The 18,470-nt window shown below is 37.0% G+C and overlaps 1 protein-coding gene across 8 annotated transcripts in view; it reads right to left on the bottom strand.

Moving 5' to 3' along the window:
• pcbp3 (poly(rC) binding protein 3) overlaps positions 1–18,470 on the bottom strand; it is a 94,565-nt gene that overhangs the window by 49,301 nt on the left and 26,794 nt on the right. For all 8 annotated transcript variants that reach the window (XM_053496926.1, XM_053496925.1, XM_053496922.1 and 5 more), the window contains exons 2-4: positions 12,652–12,725; positions 12,458–12,568; positions 7,914–8,045 (exon numbers count right to left, since the gene is read on the bottom strand). The gene's annotated coding sequence lies outside the window, so the exon portion shown is untranslated. The remainder of the gene's footprint in view (positions 1–7,913; positions 8,046–12,457; positions 12,569–12,651; positions 12,726–18,470) is intronic.

Genomic DNA, 18,470 nt, shown 5'->3' on the forward strand with positions numbered 1-18,470 from the left:
GAGTATTAAATCAAATCTCCTTTTTATGTCTATATAATTCCCTGCTGCATTGATGTACTTATCCTAGCATTTTACTAGTGCTTTACAACTGAAATGCTGGAACTCTTCTAATGGCATAAATTTGGTAATGGCTTGGACCGCGGTCAGGACTGCAAGTGGTGTTCATGAGTAATTGTGTATACCGTTTCTACAAACAGATGCATCTCTTCTGCAAGCTGGCAACATTATCTGTCTATTTTTTTAGGGACAAAATCAAGCATTTTAGTTTCAGAATGTTTACAGGAAAGGCTGCAGTGGGCTCTCAGCCACCTCAGACAGGTCATCATTCATGGAGATTAGGCTAATTGGCCCTCCCAAGTTGTCCATAGTGTGTGAATAGGAGTGTGTGTGTACACTTCAGTGGATTGGCACCCCATGTACTGTACCATACTAGGCTTAAAATCGTCTCTAAACGTCAATCAGTTTTATACATTTATTCTTGAGAAATTTCATTATAAGTCCCATGTTTGACCTAAACACTTTCAAGCTTGAAATTGTCTTGTTCTATTGATAGATAGTTAAGCTTATTTTAAGCATGTATTTCCTGAAAGACACAAGAAAAAAATTCTTAATATAATAAGAAACTTTACAATGCTAGATAAATTTATTACTTGCAGCACTGGAAAGCATTACAAAATTTTCTAAGGCCACAAAAGATAAGTCTTCCTTGTTTAACCAGAAGCAGACCAACTCTGATTACTGAACAATGTCCAAAACTTCTGTAAATCTCAAATGGAGAGATTCCACTCATCTACACCACTCCGAGGCATCTCTGGAACAAATATCTGAAATAATTTAGTAAGGGGAAAGCCTGAAAGCAAAATCCATTGGCCACAATGGATCAAGGCGCTTTAGGCCTAACAAACCCCACAGGGAGTTCTAGTCCTGAATTTGGGGAAATGAAAAGAAGCTTGGTAAGAAAAGAAACATCTGCCTTTTTTCTCTCTACAGATGGTTGAAATCCTGGACAAATCTTTTGACCATGTGTTCATACATTTCTCTTTCATCTCTGAAGTAGATGCCACTCAATATCTTACCATGAAAAACATTTTTAAACACAGTGTTTTAGAATAAAAATGCTATTGTAAACACAAAAAATAACTTATGGAAAGTGATAAGAATTGTAGACTAAAAATAGTAGTTTTATTGATTTTAACCATTTAAAAATGTTTTTAACAAAAACAAAAAAACTTTGACCAGATTAGCAAAATAAATTAGGTCACGATCTTTGGATCGGAAGGATTGCATTTTGTGTCTTTCTTATTTATCATGGTGACGCTAGCCAATTATGGGCATCTGTCATTCCTTGTATGTAGAAGATTGTGTACAATGACACTTCATGTGTCTCAGAGCAAGCATGAATTTATCCTTAACGTTCCTGGATGGTGAATATTGTATTATACAAATTATAGAAAACATGGGGGTGGGGGGTGAAGTACTTTCATCTGTTTTAACTTAGTATACTTCAGCTTGTTTATTTCCTTGTTCACTTCATATAAAACATAAAAATAGCGCATGATCGCATGCTACATACTACAATGTATTATACAAGAATAATTAATATGTGTTATATATTCCATGTGAGTACAAAGGCATTTGAAGTATCTAGAAAATGTAATTGTGTATATTCTTTGTGTTCTAGGAATATTGCAGTGTTTCAGTTAATGCATATCTAATGCATATTTCAGGACTGAAATATATTTGCGGTGGCCAGCGGAACGGGCTGGCATTACCTGCAAGCTTGAAAGTGTCCTATCTGTATCTGATATTTCTATTATTATTATATATAAAGAGTAAGATAAAGTGAAAAATAAAACAGTTTTTCAGAGCACATAGCCCTTAAAATTTTTAGTATTATTTAAAAAAAAAATTTCCATTACTATGTTTTAATAAATAATTTATATGGGGCGCCAGGATTGTGCAGTATAGAGTGGCATATCCTTTTTTTCAGCACAGCCTAGGCAATATGATGAACTGAATTTTATCCAACTATACAAACTAGGGTTGGGAACTACCAGTAACTTCCCGGTACAATATTATCAGGATACCTAGGTGCCGATTCGATTAGAATTATGATTCTATAAGTATTATGATTTTTATAAAGATCCTTATTCAATATGACATTCTCCACCAATTTTGTAAAAAAAAATAATAATATTTAAAAACTCATTAATTAAATGTAGGCAAAAAAAAGAAATGCAAGATGGTTTGCTTCCCCTCATGACCCTCTCACCACTGATGCACTTACTTTGACACACAAACCATTATGGAGACTGATGATGTGTTACGTATTCCCTCATCTCTCTGACACAGGCATTGCCATTATTGTAAGCACATGTGACAAGTGCATTATTCAAGTCAAGGTACTCGAGCAGCAGAAATCAGTTGGCTTAATCACAGAAGACTGAGGCAGAGTAAGATGCTGTGCGTAAACTCCTAGCTGCTCCCACAGATCTTCTCTTGATCCATGTCTCTCAATCAGAAGTCCTTCCATGTAACTTTGACTTTTGCATGTTGAGATTTGCAATAAAAAAATGAATCAGGCATGTGGATTATGTCTGTACTGACATGTATTTTAGGGAGATTCTTACTTTATGTAGCTAATATACTAAAATATGGCCTCTAATATACTTTTTAACATTAGGACATATTGAAAGCCAAATTAAGATTTTAGAATATGCCCTTGGTTAAGAATCCTTAAAGTAGAAAGAACTTGAGTGTGCATGGGGATGCCACTTTTTCATTTTGGAGGTGCCTCAAAAAACAGGCCAGGTTGCTGGAAGAAAACTAAAATGGCACTCGGCAGTATAAATCAATTGATGAGTCACTGAACAATCTCTGCAAAGACTTTCCTGCAGTCTTTAAAAGCCTCTGTGATAAATTTGGGCTTAGGAAGGACATTAGGAAATAAACAAGTGTATAGCTCTTTTACATTTCAATGACCCATATCCTTGTTAACTCTTCTATAAGCTTTAAAATGTCTGGTGCTATTCATAATGAATCAAACTATGTAAGAACTTGGTGCTGAAGTATTTGCCATTTTATGGTTAATATACGGTACGAGTCAAAAATGTATCCACACTCTAGCTGCAGAATTAATTTTAATTAACCTTTTAAACTTCAGTATGTACAGTAAGAACTTGGTGCTAAAGAATTAATTTTAATTAACTTTTAGAAAAGTCATGACTGCACTGTTGTCTTCATTTTTCATCAGAACTGAATCTTTTTTTATAGGGGGGTTTCCCCGATTTTTTTCTCCTGAATTTAGGTGTATCCTATCCTCCACCCCCTTGTAATTTTCATCATAGGTATACCTCAACCTTAACTATAAGCGACAACATAAAAAAAATCCAGAAAATAACATTGTAGGACTTTTTATTCATTTATTTGCTAATAATGGTGGAAAATCAGTATTTGGTCAATAACAAAATTTAATCTCAATACTTTTATAAGGTTGTATACCTTATAATACTTTGTTGGCAATGACAGAGGTCAAACATTTTCTTTCTTCACAAGTCTTCACAAGGTTTTCAAACACTGTTGGTGGTACAGTATTTTGGCCTCTAGAGCAGTGATGTTTTGGGGCTGTCGCTGGGCAACTTTCAACTCCCTCCAAAGATTTTCTTCGGGGTTGAGATCTGGAGACTGGCTAGGCCACTCCAGGACCATGAAATCCTTCTTACGAACCACTCCTTCGTTGCCCGGGCGAGGTGTTTGGGATCATTGTCATGCTGAAAAACCCAACCATGTTTCATCTTTAATGCCCTTGCTGATGGAAGGAGGTTTTCACTCAAAATTTCACAATACATGGCCCTATTTATTCTTTCCTTTAGACGGATCAGTTGTTCTGGTCCCTTTGCAGAAAAACAGCCCCAAAGGATGATGTTTCCACCCCCATGCTTCACGGTAGGTATGTTGTTCTTTTGATACAACTCAGCAACAAGTTGAGTTTTTACCAAAAAGTTCTATTTTGGTTTTATCTGACCATATGACATTCTCCCAATCCTTTTCTGGATCATCCAAATGCTGTTTAGCAAACTTCAAACGGGCCAGGACATGTACTGGCTTAAGCAGGGGGACACGCTGGATTTGAGTCCCTGTCGGCGCAGTGTGTTACTGATGGTCACCTTTATTACTTTCGTCCCAGCTCACTGCAAGTCATTCACTAGGTTCCCCCGTGTGCTTCTGGGATTTTTGCTCACAGTTCTTGTGATCTTGTTGACCCCACGGGGTGAGATCTTGCATGGAGCCCCAAATGGAGGGAGATTATCAGTGGTCTTGTATGTCTTCCATTTTCTAATAATTGCTCCCACAGTTGATTTCTTCACACCAAGCTGCTTACCTATTGCAGATTTGGTCTTCTCAGCCTGCTGCTGGTCTACAATTTTGTTTCTGGTGTCCTTTGACAGCTCTTTGGTTTTGGCCATAGTGGAGTTTGGAGTGTGACTGTTTAAGGTTGTGGACAGTTGTGTCTTTTATACTGATAACGAGTTCAAACAGATGCCATTAATACAGGTAATGAGTGGAGGACAGAGGAGCCTTTTAAAGATGAAGTTACAAGTCTGTGAGAGGCAAAAATCGTGCTTGTTTGTAGGTGACCAAATACTTATTTTACCAAGGAGTTTACCAATTAATTAATTAAAAATCCTCCAATGGGATTTTTTTTATTTTATTTTGTTTCTTATAGTTGAGGTATACCCACTGTATGATGAAAATTACTGGCCCCTTATCTTTTTAAGTGGGAGAACTTGCACAGTTGTTGGCTGACTTAATACTTTTTTTGCCCCACTGTAACTGTGTAAGTGTGGATCATTTTTTACTCAAACCCTTGTAGGTTAAAACAAATTAACTTGGAGTATTCATAACAGTGAACCTCAGTACACTATAATATAGTACATTAGTCTAGAAATACTGTATACTGCTTTCTTGCATATAATAGTATTAGTCTGAACTTATATTTAAATTTAATCTATAATATATGTCATCAGTCAGCCTAGTATTCTTTATACCTGGGATCTACCGTTCAAAAGTTTTAGAACACTTGCAAATTTCTTTTTTTTTGTTTAGTGATTTATTTTCTACATTCTACAACAATACTGGGGATTTCAATACTATAAAATAACACATATGGAATTAGGTAATTACGTAACAACAAGAAAAGCAACAGTTAGTTGTTATTTTAAGACACAGCGGTCAGCCTTTCTGTAATAGTTCTTGCAAGAACAGTATTGTCAAGTGCATTTGCAAAATCAGTCAAGCACCATAATGAAACTGGCTCTCATGAAGGCCATCCCAGGAGGGCGAGACCAAAACCTACCTCTGCCGCAGATGAGAAGTTCATTTAGAGTTATCAGCCTGAAAAATGACCAACTAACAGCACCTCAGATTAGAGGCGTTATGAAGTCTTTACAGAGCATAAGTAGCAGACACATCTCAATATCAACTGTTCAAAGGAGATTAATGCATTCCTTTACAATGTAGAAAGAAATAAAAATCAGGAACCATCATGGAGTTAGATAGTGTTCTAAAACTTTTGAACGGTAGAGTATAGGTTTTAGTGCTTGTTCTAACGAGTTTGGGCTGGTAATGAAGCTAAAAATTTGTGTCACACAAACTCTACTCAAGAAATATCTGGTAAAACATTTATGTATAAACCACAAACAGGTCATTAAAAATCACTTATGTGGTCCTTAAATGTCAATGAATTAGACTAATCTTAACTACAGAAATACTTCTTAGTGCATGAACGTGTCCTTTGATCTTAAAATGCCATAAGCTGCAGTTAACAACTCGAAAGCAATTTAGTACTTATGACTTCTCAGAATCTATTCACATCACTCAGCTGCTTTGCTTCGCATGTTCACTAACCTTAGAGTTAAACACATTCAATTTCTCTTTGTGTCTGGAAGTGGACCAGAGGTGATCTGAATGACCTTCTCAACCTTTCATGAACCAACGTGTGGACAAAATGCTAATGGCTCCGTGAAAGTTATTTTTAATGCCCATTCGGCACGTCATGTGTGGATTACCCTTCAGTGAAAGCTGCCTATGTGGGGAAGACATCCACAATGACAAAGGACAACAGCTCCCTTGAGAGTTTTCTCAGAGGTGTCTGATGAGGAAGTGATGTGCTGCAGCATCAGCACAGAGAACAAGGAGCAAAAGAAAATGTTGGGGAAATAGGAGACTCGAGAAGTTTCATGTTTGAACCCTCTCTGAATTCTTTTTGATAGTTTGTGAATGGTTACCGTCACACATCACAGCTGATTATATACACAGTACCAGACAAAAGTTTAGACACAAGTTCTAGAACAATGCAGTTTTTTTTTCAAAACAATAAAATAACACACGTCATTAGGTGATTATAAGTAACAGCAAAAACAGTCAGCTGTTATTTTAAGTCACAAATGTCAGCTGTTCTGGAATAATTTTTGCAAGAACAGTTTTGTCAAGGGCTTTTGCAAAACCCTTAAACCACCATGATGAAACTGGCTCTCATGAAGACCTTCCCAGGAAAGCAAGACCAAAACTTACCATTGCTGCAGAGGAGAAGTTCGTTAAAGTTACCAGCCTCAGGAATCACCACTTAACAAACATCACTTCAGATTGGATCCGTTATGAAGACGTTTTAGAACAGACGCAGCAGACGAATCTTAATATAAACCGTTCAAAGGAGAAATACATTTTAGAAAAGACCATGTGGTTATCAATGTCACCTTGCACCTTGAGAGTCAGGGTTTGTTTTCCACCTCATGTCTTGTGTTCATGGAGTTTGCATGTTCTCCTTGTGCTTGCTGGGTTCTCTCCAGGTACTCTAGTTTCCTCCCATAGTCCAAAGACATGCAGACTAGGCTAAGTGGCGTTCCCAAAATATCCATTGTAGTGTGTGTGGTTTGCAATATATAGGCACCCCGTCATATAAATCACCTTTCGTCTGCTTTCACACTAAGAGAAAATAAACTCTGAGGTTAGTAAAACTGTGAAGCAGCTGAGTGATCTGAATGAAGTGTGAGAAGCTCTGAGAAGTCATAAGCTCCAAAATGCTTTTAAGTTGTTAACTGCAGTTTATGTCAAAGGACACGTCCATGCACTAAGAAGAAATTCTGTAGTTAATTGTAAGTCATTGAATTTTATTTAAGACACTCATTAACCCAACCTCATTTGAACCAACCTCAACCTCATTAACCCAACCTCATTTTCCTTACGTATAAATCCAAAGAAATAATTTGTTACATCACACATCACAGCTGTTTATATTTATATAGCCTTTTAATGCCTACCAGACCCTATGGTGAGAAACAGGAGTATTCGATTATCCATTTTTGGATAATCGAAAAATGGAGCAACACTCTTAGCACAGAGAATATCAAAATGACAGCTGACGAAGACATCATGCCCCTGTTTATACTAGCATGTAGTTTTAACCTTTTTCAATTTTAAAATATCATAAATGCAATGAACAATATACATTTCCTATAATTTGTGTGGCCTGCTTATTTACCCCTTTGAGAAGACAACCTTATGCAGTAGATTTTAGACAAATCTTAAGCCGACTTTTTTTATATTGTTTTGTTTTCAGTAAAGCAAACAGTTTCTCCTTTAAGTTAAAAGCTAATATTACATTATACAGGGTAGGAGTCAGGGAGTGCAAAACTATACCCAGTTCTCGAGTTTAAGACATCAAAACTCATATTTTTACAAAATAAAAACATCAGTTATGAGGAGTGAGGAATTTCAGCATGAAAACATTACAGATCCCAGCAGATGGTGAACCTCAGGCATGATGCCAGATTAACAGAGCATCATGCAGGGCTCTGGGACATAAAGGAACAGCAAGAAGAACAGAAACAATCAGAGGAAAGCAAAGACCTCACCAGAGTAAGTGCAGGGTCGGGGCACTCAGGTCATAAATGGCCTGATCGGGCCGACAGAGGACACAGCTATGTCGCGAGGTGGATCAGCGCATCAGCCTTTAGACTTCTTTCCAGGTTGATAACCAGCCCATTCTGCAAAAAAAATCATACTAACTCACTAGAAGTGATGCATAAATGAGTCCTAGCCAGGGCCTGGCTTCATGACCACACACAGGAACCATATGAGCACCGAATTCCTTATCATACGCTTAGATGGCTATGCTAAAAAGCCAGATAAGAAACATCTTAAAACTCTGTATGCTTCGTTCTACTAAATCTTGACATTAAACAATTACTTAATTATCAATCAACCATAATATTATTAGATTAGATTCAATTCAATTGGGTTAGATTAGATTAGATACAACTTTATTGTCATTGTGCAGAGTACACATGCAGAGCCAATGAAATACAGTTAGCATCTAACGAGAAGTGCATACAGTAAGTTCCCTATTTACAATTAATAAATACAATGTGATTATACAAACAGAAGATGCATTTGGTAATAGAGTTATGGTATTTATATAGTTATATAGTAATGTACCGTATAACTGTGCAACACTGTACAGTAAATGTGCTATAGTAAACAGAAGGAGCATTAGGTAATAAAGATGTGTAATATATATGTATATAATTGGTGTAACTGTGCAAACATTGCAGTGGATTAGCATATCTGGAAAATTACATGTCTAAAAGGAACAGGATATATAGACTGTATGTACATGTGTGAATTTGTATTTGTACAGTATATACAGAATAAACAGGGGTTGAATATACAGTAGTGCAATTAAGTGCATAATTATTGATGGTGCAAAGATGCATAGTAAGAGTATCCTATCAAAGTTTAGAAGTGAAGACTTTTTTAATGAAAAAATCAATGGTATCAGAAAGAAAATAACGGAGGTTCAACCTCTAATAGTATCTCATGATCCAGTTCAGCCTAAAGCTTCACATTTAGATTTTCAATGCTTTACAGGTATAGGACAGGGAGAGCTGTATAAACTTATCACCTTAGCTAAATCAACAACGTGCCTTTAAACATTAATAATTCTTCATTATATCTAGGTCAAGTCCATAAACCTTTCAAGTTGGTAGTTATTAAGCCGCTTCTTAAAAAATATAATTTGAACGCGAATAAAATAACAAATTACAGACCGATTTCAAACCTTCCGTTCATGTAAAAAATATAAGAAAAAGTAGTATCAGCTCAAATATGCACATTCTTGCAGGAAAATGCCATCCTTGAAGAATTTCAGTCAGGTTTCAGGCCCCATCATAATACATAAACTGCACTACTTAAGGTAGCCTACTGTACTACCAAGGCTGCATCTCAATACTAGTCTTACAGTACTTGATCTTAGTGCTGCATTCGACACTATAGATTATAATATTCTCATAGATCGTCTACAAAATCATATAGGTATTCAGGGGCAGGCATTAAAATGGTTTAGATCATACCTGTCTGATCGATACCACTTTGTAGATCTGAATGGAAAACCGTGTGGTGTAATGCCAGTGAAATATGGGGTCCCACAAGGGTCAGTTTTAGGACCTCTGCTGTTCTCAATATACATACATACATATATATATACAATATACACATTTCTTTGGGTAATATCATTAGAAGACATGGGATTAGTTTCCATTGTTATGCTGATGATACCCAATTATATATCTCAACAAAACCAGACGAAATACCCAAGTTGTCTAGATTAACTGAGTGTGTCCAGGACATAAAAGATTGGATGACCAATAACTTTCTTTTACTAAATTCAGATAAGACGGAGATATTACTTATCGGCCCAAAAACCAGCACACACAGCTTTCACAATTCAGCCTGCGTTTATAAGGATGTACTGTTACTACCAGCTCAACAGTAAAAGACCTGGCCGTAATATTAGACAGTAACTTGCCTTTTAAAAATCATATTTTCAATATCACAAAAACAGCCTTTTCCCATCTTAGAAATATTGCCAAACTTAGGAGCATCTTATCCGGATCTGATGCAGAAAAGCTAGTTCATGCATTCATGACCTCCAGACTGGACTATTGTAATGCATTACTAGGTGGTTGTCCTGCATCCTCAATAAACAAGCTACAGTAAGTCCAAAATGCAGCCGCCGAGGTTCTCACTAGATCCAGAAAATATGATCATATAACCCCAATATTATCATCCCTGCACTGGCTACCTGTTCAGTTTAGAATTAATTACAAAATAGTATTACTTACATACAAGGCTTTAAATGGTTTAGCTCCCACATACCGTCTTCTGATACGCTATAATCCACCACGCTCCTTAAGATCACAAAACTCCGGACTTCTGGTAGTTCCCAGAATTTTAAAATCTACAAAAGGGGGCAGGGCATTTTCATATTTAGCTCCAAAGCTTTGAAATAGCCTTCCAGACAGTGTTCGGGGAGCAGACACGGTTTCCCAATTCAAAAGTAGACTCAAGATACATCTCTTTAATCTGGCATACACGTAACTCATCCCATAACCTCATACTTCAGTACACCTATCCTGAATGGCAACTACGCTAATTCTCTCCATCTGTTCGACCCATCCTGAGACATCGGGAGATTGTGCCAGCTTTAGTAGACAAAGGCCAACCCTGCGAGGTTCCTGTGGCATCCAGAGAAGGACCTGCTCCAGCTAGATTCTGCTTTATGATGGTTGGAGCTTCACATGCTGCTCCTGTGCTCCAAGTGACCCAGACCCCATCTGCCCTCTGCACCTACTGACTCCCTGTGCTGAACTGGACTTCATGCTCATTTAAATAACTTCTGTTATATTAGACCTTCACCTGCACAATGATGTTATTTCTATCTGTTATCACCCAGATTAGGATGGGTTCCCTGTTGAGTCTGGTTCCTCTCAAGGTTTCTTCCTATTGCCATCTCAGGTTTTTCCTTGCCACTGTCGCCGTCACCCTTGGCTTGCTCATCAGAGACATTTCATTCATCATTCATTCATCTCATTATTATCTAGACACAAATTTTTTTTCACACATATACACTTCCAAACATTTTCTTTTCTAAAAAAAATCATTCATTTTTGTGAAGCTGCTTTGAGATAATCTTTTTTTATTAGAAAGTGAAAGTGGAAAGATGACCACTGGAAGGTAAAGTAAACAACACAGATTACTATCTATACACCAGCAAACTAGTGACAGGATCAACGGCACCCAAGGCTCAACCATAAACATGGGGAATTATGCCAGCCTCTCTAGTCTCTTCCCACAGGTAGGGACTGCACTACAAATTGCGGAAAAAAAATAGGTCGCAACGATAAAAAGGCACCTGAACACCCAATGCACCACTGCCCACTTAGCAAAGGGCCCAGCAGGCAGTCAGCCCAAGGCTGCTGACCCAGACATTGCAACCCACGGCATCCAAAGGATCTACTGTGTCCTGGTGGCAGACACCACTAACACCCACCCCCAGAGGACCTGAACAACATTTTTCCAGTGTCAGTAGGTCACTGGCTGGGTGCAGTTATTGCAAACCAAGCACAAAAGTCATATGAAAAATACCAGAGGTAATTTTGTTTTTATGCAGCTCTGACAATAAGTAAACACGCACGCACACACACACACACACACACACACACACACACATATGAACCAAAAAAAAATAAAAACTCTTCCCAGTTGTGTAATGGCACTTAGTTATTAACCTAGTTAACCCAGTGTAGGTATGTATCCAATGATGTAAACTTTAAAGCACTTTTTGTAAGTCGCTTTGGATAAGAGCGTCTGCCAAATGCCTAAATGTAAATGTAAATGTAATTAGATCTCTTAGTTGACTAGCTGGTTCCGGCAAAGTGTGTTGTTAATTTATGGTGTTGCATGTAGGTACTGTAGCACCTTGGTCCTGGAGGAACGTTGTTTCGGTTCACTGTGTAATGAACTGTATATGGTTGGAATGACAATAAAATCCTACTTGACTTGACAGTCGTCTGAGGTTATTATACAGAGTTTAATGCTTATTTTGGAACTTAACTTGGGCTGATGTTGATCAGTCCACTTTACTTACACATTGATGTGTGAACAAGGTCAACTATTTATTCTTTCATTTTTCTGAAAATGCATTTAAAGAAGAAACTACAAGGACTAAGCACACATCACCAAAGGACAAATGAGAGAACTGTAAGCTAGGTCTTTTGCTGTGAATGAGAATTTAGTTTGCTCTACATCATTCTTATTACCTCATTTATATGGTACTGTATCTACGTTTATTGTATAAATTCCTTACTTAACCTTAATGCTTTCATTCAAGTAATGAAACTTAAGAATGAAAGCATTAAGCTACTTTGATTTCAGCCCTACATTACTGTCTTTACGTTTATTATACAGTGACCGTACTGTATCTTTACTTTTTATTAACTTTAAATATGTATTTGCCATGAAGCACAAACACACACACACACACACGCACACGCACACGCACACACACACACACAGCCCCATGAGTCAAACAGATGAATAAATATAATTACAATCTAACCAGAAAGGGATCCAAAATGGCTCCTGGCTTTTCTCTTCCAGGTCATGTGACCAGGTGCTGTCACACTTCCAGAAGACTGAGGAGAGATCAGTCTGTTCAGTACAGTTCTACCTGTGGAGCAAAAAGAAAAAAAAAATGTTAATTACAAGCCAAAATCAATTTACAGTATTCACAATTTGTGAAATTTACATTACCTAAATCTTCTTTTAAAGGGATTTGTATATATAAACAATGGTTTCCTTCTTTTTTCTCTTCGCAATAGGCAGTTCTGTAAAAAGAAAAATAAATAAAAAGATCAAACAGTACATTACTTCATCTGTAAATATAAAACTCATCTCCATTTTAAATGAATGATAATCAATGATAAAGTGCAGCATAAAACATCAAAGAAAATTTTTCTTTTAAGTAAAAAAAGGATATTTATATGCTACAAAGATTAATTTGTTGTGTTATGCTACATTTGTATTTCGATGGTACAGTATTGTGAGCTGTTATTCTGTTATTCTGCCTTTTTCTCTTCCAGCATCTCTGCATTGCACGACTTTCCTTGTGCAAATCAGGAGAAACAACTGTTAATTCGAAATTCCTTTTTAATAAAAGCGTTAAGGCAGTGATTGGATTTTGTCAGTAAACTTTTTTGCTCTTTTAGTTAGGATATTAAAATGAGAGTAAAGCAGTTTTATCCAAATTTCCGAAATGGGTCGATCGATAGATAGATAGATACTTTATTGATGCTAAAGGAAAATCTAGAATATTACATAATATTACAGCAATACAGAGGTACAATATACATTTTTCCCAAGGATTTTGCCGTTTTTATGTAAAATATACACAGATCAGCCACAACATCATAAGCACTGACAGGTGAAGTGAACATTGACGATCTCTCTGGAGCAGCACGTGGAAGGGTGTGGGATATATGAAGCTACCTACCCACAGCACCCAAAGGATCCATCACTGACACTCAGAGGTCCTGTGGTATTTATTTATTTATTTATTTATTCATACACCGGTTAGACATAACAATGACACCTGATGTGTGTGGGATACATTTGGCAGTTGATCTGCTGGAGGCAGAAAAATGTGCAAGAGTAAGGAATTGAGCAAATTTGACGGGCCAAATTGTGATGGCTGGAGAACTGGGTCAGAGCAACTTCAAAACTTTAGCTCTTGTAGGATGTCCCCAGGTTGCAATGGCCAGGACCTACCAAAATTAGTTTAAGGAAGGAAAGCTGGTATACCGGCCATAGGGTCATGGGTGGCCATGGCTCCAATCAAAGCTCATTTTAATCAAAGTGACACTGTAGCTAAAAATTGCTGAAGAAGTTTATTCTAGTTGTCATAAAAGAGTCTCAGAATCCAATGTGTCTCACAGTTTGCTACGTATGGGGCTGCATAGCAGAACTGAACAACAAAGCAATAGATTAAGGGGGCCTTGTCTGATAAATCTTTCTTTTTTTTTTCTTTTTTACATCATTTGCATCACTTACCTAGGGAGAAGATGCCACTAGGATATACTATGAGAATAATTTAAGCTGACGAAGGCAATGTGATATTTTGGCAAATGTTGTGTACAAAACCTTATGTTCTGATGTTCATGTCCTGAAATGTGTTGTTTACCACCATCTAACCACACTGTAAAAAGGGTTCAAGAATGGTTTGAAGAACATAGCAGCAAGTTTAAGGTGTTGCCTTGGCCTCTAAATTCTCAAAATTTCAAGAAAAATAATTAAGATCCATGCCAGGCTCCCATTCTCTTACTTACAGGACTTAAAGGATCAGATACTGACAACTTTGTGCCAGATACCACAGGACATCATCAGAGGTCTAGTGGATTCTATTTCACAACAGGTCAGGGCTGTTTTAGTGACAAAATATTTAGGATGGCCATAATGTACGGGCTAATCAGTCTATGCTAGTGCTAGTAATACACAACTTAATCATAAACTAAAATAATACATTATTTAAATTTGTCGAAAGATGTTTAATGATGCAATACATTTCATTAACTGCCCTTGCATTTAAAATTTATATATGAAATTTGAAAACCACTGAAATTGCACTGATAGTACAAATGTGGTAAATGTAAATTATGTTGAGGGTTCAACTTCAATACTTCAGTAGCAAGTCTTGTTCTTGTTACTAATTTGTACTGTGGGCCAGAATTACCCTTTAAACCAAATTCTACACTTGAATAAAAGTAATGATACGCTAGCCAAAATATTACAGTATTAAAAGAAGTCTTCAATTCAAATTTCCACTTAAGTAATGTTTCAGAAATACCTGCCATCAAATGTATTCAGGTATCAAATGTGATGAGCTTGCATTAGTTCACTGTAGTCTTAAAGTCATGGCAAAAGTATGTAAATCTAAATGTACGATTACGTGTAGTAGTCTGCAGATGGTGATATTGCCACATCCAAAAAAAAATGTACTTGCACTTTTTTAAATGTGCCAAATTTAAGATGGTGTTCACGTTTTTAGTCAATAGAAAATTTGGAACTTTTAACAGCTGTGTGGCCATAAGAAGTCACTTGTAAGTGAGAAAAAGGGCTTCAATTTGCTAGAAAGTATAATAATCTGACTTTGGAGCAATGGAAAAAAGTATACTGTATGTGGTTTGTTCAGACTGATCCTATTTCAGAGCGTAAGCAAAGGAAGCACACGTTGCAATGCACCATCATGCATAGTGTCCAATGTACAAGCCTCTGGAGGCAGTGTTATGATCCGAGGTTGATTCATTTGATCAGGTCTAGACTTAGCAACGTTATGGCAATAAAATAAAGTCAACTGACTATGTGAATATACTGAATAAGTTAATGTGAATGGCACAGCTGTGCTTTCTGTCTCTGTTATCCCATCCATGGATGTTTTTTTGTTTTTTTTTTTCATGATGGCACAGGCATATTCCATGACTCAGACTGTAAAAGAGTGGTTCTGGGAGCATGAGGAATCATTTTCACACATGAATTTGCCACCAAATTTGCAGGGTCATCCATGATACAGTGCCGCTGGAGCAGATAGGGTTAAAGGCCCAACAATGGCAACTTGGTGGAGCTGTGTCTTCCAATCAGTAACTCAGAGCTAACACTGCTCTCCTACCACTGCTCCTGTGCTGAAAACCTGCTCTCCTAACCAAACGGATGGTTACATAAAATATTTAAAAGGGATTCAGACAGAGAGCAATAATGAGTGCACACTATCAGCTGGATGAGTGTGAGAAATGACACGTCAGTCCTGCCTCTGATAGCACACTGCCATCTAATGCTGCTATTTTTATATAGTGAATTTCAACTGTTAAGCTAAAATTAGGTATCTTTTAGCTCTAGTTCATTTTAGGCACAGTTCTGGTTCTTGGCTGTTTGTAAAGTAATAGTGCAATTACTAAAAAAAAAAGTAATGAAAAAGTATTTGCCCCCTTCCTGATTTATTTATTTATTTTTTGCATGTTTGTCACACTTAAATGATTTAGATAATTAAACAATTGTTTATATTACACAAGCATAGCCCAGGTAAATACAAGATGCAGTTTTTAAATGGTGATTTCAAATATTAAGAGAAAAAAGCCTCAAACCTACCTGGCCCAATTTGAAAAAGTAATTGCCCCATACTAAGTGACAAATAAACAGTGATGAAAAGCTGAGTTAAATTTTACATGCCACACCAAGGCCAGACCTTTTAAATGAAGAACTCACTTAAATAAAAACCTGTCTGAAAAGTGATGTGTTCTAAAAGATCTAAAAATGCAACATTATTTAAAGAAATTTAAAAACAGATGTGAAACAAAGTAACTGACGTATCAATCTGAAAAGAGGTAACCACGGCATTTTAAGGCTTTGGGACTCAACAGTGAGAGCCATTATTCACAAATGAAGGAAATTTGGAACCTTTCTAGGAGTGACGGCCTACCAAAATTACTCCAAGAGCACGACAACTCATCCAGAAGCTCATAAAAGAACCCAGAACAACATACGAAGAAGGGAGAAATCATTATTTTAAAGCTGCATTTACTCTGGTAACCTTTGTGTAATATTACAATGTATTTGATGACCTTAAACATTTAAGTGTAACAAATACAGTATGGAAAAAAGGGGGCAAAAAAAAAAAGCATTTCCTCCTTTTTTTCATACTGTATTACTTACACAGCACTGTACATGTATATTTTTTAAATCAATATTGTGGATGGAATACATTTTGGAGTCAGATTTTATGAAGACACATTAAACCTTGCTTAATCAATTCCTTTATATTTTTGTTTAATCCCAAGATTAGAAAGTTCTGCACTTTGATGTCTTCCTGGTCATTCTTCTCCTGTGCACCATCGGAACCCTGGAACCGATTCAAACTGCAGCTAAACCATTTGTGTTCCATCTATGCAAGTTCTTATTACATAGTTCAGTGCACTGGCATCTTTCAAGTGCCTGTATCAGATTTAAAATACTGATGCTTGCCTAAAAAAACAACCCGGCCCATAACAACCTGCAGCATTTATCACACCCGGCTCTATATCACTTTTACTTCTAAAACAGTTCTGCTTGACTCACCATCCATCAAGATACAAGAGAGACGTGCACCATGACTCTTCTGTGTACTGTATCTGCATGCAGGAAGGGGATTCAACCTGTGAAGAGCTGAGTCACTGGCTGTCTTCAAAAAAGACTGAACACCTTTTTACTGAACACTTAAGCAAGCAATACATCTAAAAAGAATTACTAAAATATGTATATAACTGTGTTTTAAATTTATGGTATTTGTTTAACTCCGGCCTACTGTTACTAGTTTGAGGATAAAGGTTTCTGTAAGATTCTGTATATTTGTATATATGCATATATATTAAGCAGCTATTGAACACTTCTTCTTCCAACAACTTTCTATAAGACTATAGACTATATGAATTCTGTATTTATCCCATCGATTTGTATAGACTATGCGAATCCAGTCCGAATGTACATTTAACTACCTAATAAGCAAACCAAGAGCAACCAGTCTTAATATAGAGCCCATCATAATTTTAGGTAGTATGATCATAAAAGTATACAGTGTTAAGACAAACATTAGAGCAGGCCTGGGATTTGTACAAATATGTATTGAATTTGGTAAGCTGCACCAGAATGCTTAAAATGGGGATAGACTGCCCTCTATTGGCCAAAAATAAAGAGTAAACCATTTATATAGAAACCTAAGCTCTGGTTCTGGGGACCAACTGTCCTACATAGTATGATCACGCTTTTGAACTGCTTGATAAGGAGTTTACGACGCGTATAAGGTGAATGTATTTGGTTACATTGTGCATGAGGAGCTAAGCTTACTTTACTTTGGTACAGTGGTTTCCACTGCCAGGCTTGTAGATGACATTGTGTGGTAACTTAGTTTTTCTGTTAATATACTAGAACACCTACTTTAGTTTAACAGCCCCTTCCATCCATCCATCCATATAGGAACCTCTGTAGTCCAACTAGGGACCGTGGAGGCCAATGGTGAACATTTATTTCTCACTTGTCCGACTATGGTAGGACCTCCGGTCAACATTCACATGCAGTGTCATCCCCTTATTAAGCTATTTACCAGATTTCCCAATGACATGACTGCCTTTTCTACAAATCAGTTTTTTAAAACTAAACCAAAGAATATACTCATTTATAATCTATACCGCTTGTATTGTACAAAGTCACAGGAGGGCTGAAGACTATCCAAGGGCACTCAGGGCTACAAGGCAGGGTAAACCCTGGAAGAGGTTCCAATCTATTACATAAGCAAATACTCAACAGATACTACATGCAATTTGAAAATTTCACTGAGCCTAATCTGCATGTCTTTGGATTGTTGGAGGAAACCGGAGTACCAAGAGGAAACCCACCAAGCATGAGGAGAACATGCAAACTCCACGCACACAGAACAGACCCAAAGGTGGGACTTAAACCCTCGACCCTGGACATGCAAGACCTTAAACTTAAGACATACAGTATAAACACTAACGTCAGGCCAAAGTTACTTTAGTTTCTAATGTAACTAA

The sequence above is a fragment of the Clarias gariepinus genome, chromosome 5 (genome assembly GCF_024256425.1).
Source record: "Clarias gariepinus isolate MV-2021 ecotype Netherlands chromosome 5, CGAR_prim_01v2, whole genome shotgun sequence".
Classification (NCBI taxonomy): domain Eukaryota; kingdom Metazoa; phylum Chordata; class Actinopteri; order Siluriformes; family Clariidae; genus Clarias; species Clarias gariepinus.